General features: G+C 40.0%; 1 protein-coding gene across 3 annotated transcripts in view; it reads left to right on the top strand.

Annotated features, from left to right (window-relative positions):
* The first annotated feature begins 2,856 nt into the window (after positions 1-2,856).
* mbd5 (methyl-CpG binding domain protein 5) overlaps positions 2,857-9,333 on the top strand; it is a 33,058-nt gene continuing 26,581 nt past the window's right edge. For 2 of the 3 annotated variants that reach the window (XM_028571713.1, XM_028571711.1), the window contains exon 1: positions 2,857-2,940. The gene's annotated coding sequence lies outside the window, so the exon portion shown is untranslated. The remainder of the gene's footprint in view (positions 2,941-9,333) is intronic. The other variant, XM_028571712.1, reaches the window with a different exon arrangement.

Here is a 9,333-nt window from a genome sequence, read left to right as displayed (position 1 = left end):
TCACTATGTTCCTGTAAAGCACACGTGTCAAACTCGAGGCCCGCGGGCCAAATCCGGCCCCTCGCAGATTTTGATCCGGCCTGCATATGAATTCAGGTACACAATTTTTTTTTGGCCCACCTACTTTTTGTTGCTTTTTCTGAAGGTTTTGTCATTTTTGCCGATGCTTTTTGGCACTTTTTTCCAATGTTTTTGTTGCCTTTTTTATCATTTTGTTGCTTTTTTGCCACTTTTTTTCTTTGACGGCTAGGCTACTTTTTCCTTAGTCTATATATCAACGACGTTCCATTTTGGATTGTTCCGGTGCCGCCGGAAATTGCGCCGGATGTCCGTCCCCTTCCTCTGTCTCTGTGTTGGCGTTCTAACCTCCGGTGGATTTGTGAGGACTATGGTTAACTGCTCCTCAGATCTCTGCAGGGTAAATCCAGACAGCTAGCTAGACTATCTGTCCAATCTGAGTTTTCTGTTGCACGACTAAAACTACTTTTGAACGTACACATGTTCCACCAAAACAAGTTCCCAAATCTATTTAGCAGAGGCAACATGGCTCCGTCCGGAGCTTATCACCACCCAAGACGATTGTGATTGGTTTAAAGATATGCCAATAAACCAGAGCACGTTTTTCTACCATCCAGGACTGCTGTGTGGACAAGGAAGGTCTGGCGATGCAAGACTACTTTTCCAGAATTTTTTAGGTCTTTGTGTCAACCAAACTCTGTCAGAAATATATATGAGACATGCAATAATACAGTCAAAGATATTTGACTTTATTGAAATAAAAGCACGTGAATAAACTCTACATGTCTGGCCCTTGATGTGAGTCCCATTTTCCATTGTGGCCCCTAGTAAAGTTGAGTTTGACACCCCTCCTGTGAAGTTTTTTTTTGTATCATTATCCTTTTCATATATTCTTTTAATATTTTAAACTTTGTTTCTGTTTTTTTCCCACTATATATGTTTCATATTTTTATACACTTAAATATACAGTCTCAACTGGGAAATGACCACAATACAACGGTTCCTTACTGATAGTTATTGTTGTCATTTATTTAATAATTCTGATCATTTGTTTCACCAATTTGTATCATTATCCTTTTTCATAGTATTTTAATATTTTAGCATTATTTCATAACAAAAAACACACACACACACACACACACACACACACACACACACACACAAAATGAATTGCTAAAGGTGATCCAGCCGCCAGTGTTAAACCTTTTCAATTGAAACCTTCTGACTAACTAATTAGTTAGTCAGAATAATAATTATTATTAACATTTGTGTTAACAACAATTTGCAGCTAATAGTATTAATCTTGTTAACACAATACGCCTCATTAACATGACATCCAAGCTATTGGCAAAATAACTGCTGTTAATGGGATTATTATCAGTGAGTTTTATTACACTAACGAGGAGGGGATTTTTTTTTAAACCTTACAATAATTACATTTAAAGTTCTTAAACAGCTATATTTGTCTCTTTTTCTGTATTTATTGTTCATTCTTATTAATGTTTACTATGTTTGTTTGTACGTATGTATGCACTCAATCACCAAGGCAATGTAGATCCACTACTGTGGCAATACTCTGATTTCTGATTCTGATTTCTGATTCTGTTTTTTCTTTTAATATTACATTATTAGGTACACCTTCTGTTCTCTACCTTCTGTTGTGTTTGATACCGAGGTTGTACGTTAAAGAGCCACACTGGTGGTTGTGCATGTTTTAACACACTTCAGAAAGAATACGCTCTTTTCAGTTTCAGATGTGTTTTTCTTTTCTCCCATGCAGCCGTTGGTTTTTATTCATCTCAAAACAATATATTTATTATGCACAGACTTGAGCATAGCTTGAGACAGAGTACAGGTAATCCATCACATTAAGGGACGTTTGCAGAAGTGTATGTATGTGTGTGTGTGTGTGTGTGTGTGTGTGTGTGTGTGTATATATATATTATGGAAGGGGTTAGGATTTTGATTGCATATTGTTGGGAAGGGGTGGTGGGGACTGGGTTTAGGATGTGGGAACGGTTAAAATAATTTTATTTATGCAGCTTTGCACATATTTGTATTATTCTAAATTGAGTGTAAATGTGTTTGTAAAATTTGTTGTTAGTTGAAAAAAATATCAGCAGAAAACTGCACTTTAAAATGTAACTGTCTCTCTTTTTAGTGGTGACTTTTATATTCAAATCGATGTTCAATTTGTTCAATAAAAGAACGTTGGAAATGATTTCCTTTCATTTGTTTTAAATTCAACAAGCAGTGTGTTGTATTTTAGCAGAATACTGAAGGTTTTATTATTTATCGCGATATTCAACAACGTTGCAACGTCGCATATCGCATATTTTCCTCATATCCTGCAGGCCTATCACCTACCTTATGTAATTATAGAATGCTTGTGGAAAAGCCCTAACTAACCTACAATTACTTCAGGTTAAACATGAATGTAATATTAGTATTAATTTGCGAATTCAAATGCTGCTTCTAATGCTTTTTTTACCCTTCCAGAAATAATATTCAAGGGTGATCACAAAATATCTGTAATTCTGTACCCTTTTTAGCATCGACCATCAGCAGTTTTAATGTAGAAATGATTTGTATTTGTCAAACAAGTGACACACATATCTTTATTTTACCAACGACAGGAGTCCCTGGAGGCCCCCAGACCCCTCTGTGGTTGCCATGACTGAAAACTGCAGCTCTGTGTGAGTCACCCCACCCACACATCCAGTTGTTCCTCCTTCATTTCATAATTGTATTCCCAACTTTTACAATGCAGAGCTTATGTATGTGAGGCTGAGCTATTATTTGGTGGTAACGTGCATCACCTCTCCCATCTGCTGGCTGCTCCTGCCGCGCATGCGCAGTGCGGCTCTCCATCATTTCCAATATTCCAGTGTAGGAGAACCAGCAGAGGCAGAGAACTAATGGGTAGGCTTCTTATTCTTATTTTCTAAAGGTCAGAAACGCACTGCTGCTCGCCAATTTCACTGTTTCAGTGCCGGTATGCGTTCGCTGGGGTGCCCCGGTAATAACGGACTGTTTACGGTTTGATTTGACGCAGACAGAAACGTTAGTGCTTGAAAAGCGTCTCTCTTCTTCTTCTTCGCTCTCTCTGAGCAAACGGCTGTTAGCTAGCATGCTATGCTAACCCGTGCTAACTCGGCCTAGCTCCGGCCTTGCCTGGCTCGAAACCTAACGCGGGCCTAGCAGCTTTTTTACTTCGACAATTTGAAGTCCTAATCTGCGTTGCGGGTCCTCGACGTGCACGACCCCGGTTACGGTTCGCCAATTAAATGCTAAAACGTTTATTAGCGTTTAATTCATTTTCGTTACAACAAGCTAACGGTAGCTAGACAGCTGACTCTTGGAATGCTAACTCCTAGCTAGTTCAGATGCTGTGTCCAATGCATCAAAAAGCAGGCAGACAAGACTGATTTCGCTTGTTGACACGGCCACTTTTTTAACGCGGAGGCCCACAGCCGATGGAGCTTCAGCTGCACGTCTCGCCCTGTGATAAACTAAACCACATTTAACGCCACCCGGTTGTCGCTAAAAGGTTAATAAAGCAACACTTGGCACAGTTGATAGCCAGTCTTTTAATGTTCACCAAGCTAATTGGCTATTAGCTGGTTGCTTTGGTAGTGTACACAAGCGGTTGTCATGTTCCCCAGTTTAGGGAAACTTGTGTAGCTGTCAACTTTTTAAGACTGCTGCAGGACAATATGGCTAATTTACCACTAAAGCTATCCTAAGACAAATCCACGAGGTTACAGCTAGATTTACATGCTAGGTTGATGGATTTAAGCTAGTCTGTAAGAGCAGTGGTAGATTGTGCTTCAGTGAGAGGATAGCAGGGCAAACTGCTGTACCATTTTGGTGTTGCACAGTTTGTCCTTTTCATTTTTACCTTTTTTTTTCTTTTTCTTTTTTTATTACTAGGATACTATTATACTCCATAAACAGTAAATTCTTTGTACAGGTAACTTGCACGGCTACCTATTCCCCACTCTGCTTTATTTGACAACATAACTCAGAATCAGAATGAGGTTTATTGCCTGAGTAAGTTATCACTTGCATTGAATTGGCCTTGTTTGTGTTTGGAGCATACGATAAACACATGAAAATGGAATAAATAATAGAGTCAAGAACATAAACATAGACTAGAAATATTACAGTTAAAAATATGTACAATATGACTTTAATATTATGTTTTTGAAGCTGTACTGTTTTTGTGCAGGGTGTGCAAAATATTAATCTGGATGTGCAAAAGTTCACAGTGTATACCAGTGTTTCCCTCAAGAAAATGTGATGTTTTTTAATGAAAATAAAAATATTAATAATTAATTAATAACAATTTTGTAACATTATTGCCATATGTGTGTGTAAAACACTTGGAAAAGCTAGAGCAGATAATAGATAAATAACTCAAAAAACAAAGACAAAACTGGCTAAAGATGTCCACAGGGGACCAATTACAATAATTAGATCTGAATATTTCTGAGTGACATTTAGGTTGTTCTGTTGCTTACAATGATTGCATTCGGCTTGGGTGCTGCACCTAAGTCTTATAATGGAAGGGAAAACCCTGTATATAATATACACAGTGGTCAGGGATAATGGTCCAGGATGTGTGTTAATATAACGAGTAGTGACTGTGGGTGGGGGGTTATGACTCTGTCAGTGGGGGTCCCGGGCCTTCCATGGGCCCTTTTATGGGGCTACAGCAAGATTTAAATGTTAGGTTGAGAATTAATGGATTTAATCTAGTCTGAAAGAGCAGTGGTAGATGTCTTTTTGCGTCAGTGAGAGTAGAGCAGGGCATACTGCTGTACCATTTTGGTGTTGCACAGTTCCTTTCTATTGTGCCCAGGATTTTACTCCACAAACGTGCTTTGTGCAGGTTACATTGCACTACTACCTATTTCCCCCCCCTCTTGCTTTATTTGACAACATATGACAGACCCTGTTCTCATGGCACTAAATTTATTTTTTTTAGACATCCAATCACAAGTGGACATTTCTAAATGCTGATAGAAATGCACCAGGGATCCATGCTCAGAAGCGGTCAGGGACATTTGTGACCATAAACGCGCCACGGACTGCCTAATCAACTTTTTTATATTGAGCATATTACATGATAAATCTCCCAAAACGCTGTCTGTGTTCAAGGTAGGGCCGGGGCAATATATCAATATTGTATCTACATCGATATATGAGGCTAGATATCGTCTTACATTTTGGATATTGTGTCTTTTTCCAGTATTGAAAGGCTGCGTTGCAGTAAAGTACTTAGTCATTGTATCCATATTCCTGGTGATTATCTCATTGTGTAAATATTTTGTGGACTAGTCAACCCAACAATATCGTCGCAATATCGACATCGATGTATTTGGTCAAAAATATCGTGATATTTAATTTTCTCCATATCGCCCAGCCCTAGTTCAAGGTGAAAAATAATAGCACTATAATCCTCAAATTAACGTGTGTGGCTGAAAACAAATTTGTATTTTTTTAACAGCACTCCCAACAGATAATAATCCAATAGGAGTCTGAGATAAATGCAGATTCTTGGTGTAGATCAGCTGGATCTAAACACAGACTTTATCTGTATTTAACATACATAATGTTAAGATACCGTCTCTGTTGTTTACAGTGGCAGTGTCCCTGCTGTCTCAAAGTGCAGCGAGTCTCCTCTCTGTGTCTTTAGCTGCAGACTGTTTCCCTACGTTTGTAGGTTGTACAAACTGAGCTTATGTTCCCTTGATTTTGCAGGTCTGAAAAAGAGCCGTCCTCTCGGTTATCGCTTCTAAATTGCTTTATTCATTTGGCACTAGTAGAATAATTAAAGCCTCTAGTTGGTACAGAGCTCGGTGTTACTACAGTCCAAACGCTGGTAAACGTTTGTTGTATTCTCCTACAGACATCAGTTAAATCCCTTCTGATCTGAATCACGAATAAAGTTAACCAGCTGCTGCTGTATCAGCTTGAGGGTTGGGCATCGTTTTGATTTGAACAATTCTGATTCCAATTCTTCCTTTCGATTCTGGTTCTTATAATCGATTCAGATTCTTTGAGGGGTGGAGTTGAAACGGGTCACATGCTTATTTCACAGACAATTTTATAAATATACCTAAATATCGCAATATCAGCTGGCGCAATAAACACATTGTGAGAGGCTGCGACATATCCCAAAACGTGCAGATTTTGTTGTTAGTTGAAAGAAAATATCAGCAGAAAACCGCACTTTAAAATGTAACTTTTTTTTTTTTAGTGCTCCCTTTTTATATTCAGTTCAGTTTGTTCCATAAAAGAAAGTTGGAAATGATTTCCTTTCATTTGTTTTAAATCCAACAAGCAGTTTGTTGTATTTTAGCAGAATACTGAAAGCAGCAGAACTGAACTGTTTATTTATCGCATATTTTCCATGTGCGGCCCTAGTTTCACTGTAACATAACAAATATCACAACAAGAACTACTTTAATGATACCGGGACACGACGGAAAGAAAACTTACCTTTTGATCATGTAATGAGATGCACATAAGCTACTTTGTCTGATGGTATTCTTTAATATTTGGACTTTGAGAGAGAGAGAGAGCAGCCGGCATCCTTAATGGACTGCAAATTCAGTTAGTCAAGAACCTTTGGCTGCAGTTCCACTTGTCATTTTAATGCGATTTCTTATCTGACATTTTTTTCTTCCTTTCTTTCTGATACTGCATTGCTGTAAGTCTCCTGTGGCTGTATTTATGTCTTTTTTTTGGCATTAACTCTTGTTCCATTGCGCATATATGACGTTTTTGCAGCAGGATTGAGTCCAAACTGTAGAATTCCCCATCACCTGCAAATGCAGTTTTGTGCCAAAATCTGTTATTTCCGCCCAAAATATGCTTCCCATGGTGCTGAATCTTTTCCTCAATGAATGTTGGGGAGAGAAATACTTTAGATTTGTGTTGATCACTTTTTTTCATTTTTCACCTTTTCAAACAAATGTAGCTTCCGATTATCGGTGGCGTTCATTGTTTGTTCATGTTTCACAAGGAGTTTAACCTGAGCCAGACCAAACAACAATATTCTATCATCTATCCAAAGTCAGCGAGATAGCAGGGGTTCCCCCAGAAAAGTTGTTTATCCCGGTGGCAAGTATATATATTTTTTTGTGACGAGGTCCCGGCTGGGGCCAGTCACAGACTGATAGCAATATTAATGTGGAGCCCAGTAGTTTCTGTGATGACAGAAAAATCAAAAGAATCACGAAATTGAGACTTTATATAAACCAAACAGATTCCACAGGCCCCTACATTAAGTCAGTGCTAAAAGCTAAATGGAGATTTGAAAATATGACTACGTCTTAAGCTGCTTACACGCCAACCAGACAGCCGACCGTCGGCAGAAAAGGCAGATGGACTGATCAGTCTCCCCGAGTTGGTCAAAAAAATGCCTCAGAACACACCGAAGAGACGAGACGTAATATGTCTCCATAACAGCAGGCAGCACTAATCTGTATTGTTGCCCAAAAAATGAAACCGGCAGTTGATGGGACAAACGCGTCACATGAGTTTGTTTTCTCCGGAAATTCAAAGACGGACTGTCATGGCGGCTCGTTGAGAATACGATCTCACATTGTACTAAAATAGTTCACCGACTTTTGCCGACCACATTTTAAGCGAGAAATAGGCCGTGCAGTTGCTGAATCTGTCTTCATGTCAGATCAACAAAGGTCAGTTTAAAAGATTTTCGTCAGATTTTGAGAGACTCTAGTCCCGCTCATTCCACTCCCCTTTCCGGGTTAGCGTTCTACCAATCAGATGGGTCATTTGAGTCCGACTGCCGGCAGTACCTGCCCCGCCAATTATACATCTCAAATCGGCCAAAATGAAGGCCGATGGCCCCTCGGACGGACATAACACACCGAACAGACTTGAGTCACTGACCTCACCAGACTGTCCCAACGGCCGATTATCGGCTCTATGTGTCCGGGCCTTTTAAGTTTTCAACCGAGCTACCCCACTGTAACTGTAGTTTGAAAAATCTCTTGAAAATACGTTACAATACACTGGGGGACACCCAGGTAGTTTGTTCAGCAGTGCTACGACAGAAGCGACAAAACCTCTGCCAAAGCGAGTCCTTCTGCAGCTCACTCAGATTCTCCACTGGGCGCGTCTGTGCTGCGTTCTGGCTTTGTTCCGTCCTCCGCACCGTACAGAACCAGGAGCGTCTCAGAAGCTGCCCGACTCGCAGATTTTATTGTCTCTACAGAACAATCACACGTTTATTAAGCTAGTATCTACCTTCCACTCCAGGCGCTCCTGTAATTAAACTCCATGTCTTCTCTTTTCTGGCATTGTCCTGATACAAAAGATCTGTGATGTCGTATTAAGTTTTTCCTCCAAGATGAATCTTTTGTCGTCCGTAGTGTTGTAGAGGAGATGTAGACGATATTTGGGGGGGGGTTTGGTAAACAGAATATTCTTGCTGTTTCACTTCCTGCTCGGACCTGGCATGTATCTTTAGCGGAGCGGAGAGCCGCTTCACGCACGCTTCTGGGACGCGCCGTGACACAGCTGGTTGACTATGGCCGCGATTGATCGCGGGACCCGCGCCTGGTGGAAATTAGGGGTCAGAGTCCTGTATCTGCGGCTCGATGACAGCGATGTAAAGTGTGGACATAGAGGGTGATTGGGGTCATTGACAATGGTGAGGGCAAGGCACGTGATGGCTACATCGTTCAGGTCTGAGCGAACATTGTGATAGCGATGTGCGCTCATCAAGCTTTATGCATCTTTGGATTGTCTATTTAAAGTCATTTTGAAGAGCTGTTGTTGGATGTAAACCGCCTGGAAAAATTTGAAATGTTATTGTTTTCAACCTAAATGCCGTTCTGCGTATTGAGCGACTCAACAGCAGTAGAACATGCAATTGTGAAGTCTTTAAATGTAACGTTTCTACTGTGTCATGTGAAGGTAAACGTGAATTGTTTAATACCGTGCAGCACATTGTAGAGGTATAGGTCAATATATCGTAATATCGAAATAGATTGTCTTTTGTTTGTCTTAATCTGCCAGACAAAAGTCCCTCAGATATAGATGTGAATATAGATTCAAATTGCAGTTGTTGTGTCCCCCACGTGGTACATTCATAGCCGCTGTAACCCCCACATGTAAATTTTTGAGTGTCTTGAGTTTTAGACGAACCACCTTTTTGCTGCAAAGAAACCACACGAAAGTCTTGTGTCACTTTCAAGTAAAAGAAATCCACTTTAAAATGTTTCCAGCAGAGCTGCACGATATGAGGAAAATATGCGATAATGTTGTTGAATATCG

This window comes from Perca flavescens, chromosome 24 (genome assembly GCF_004354835.1).
Source record: "Perca flavescens isolate YP-PL-M2 chromosome 24, PFLA_1.0, whole genome shotgun sequence".
NCBI lineage: Eukaryota > Metazoa > Chordata > Actinopteri > Perciformes > Percidae > Perca > Perca flavescens.
This window is presented reverse-complemented; position numbering and strand designations above follow the sequence as displayed.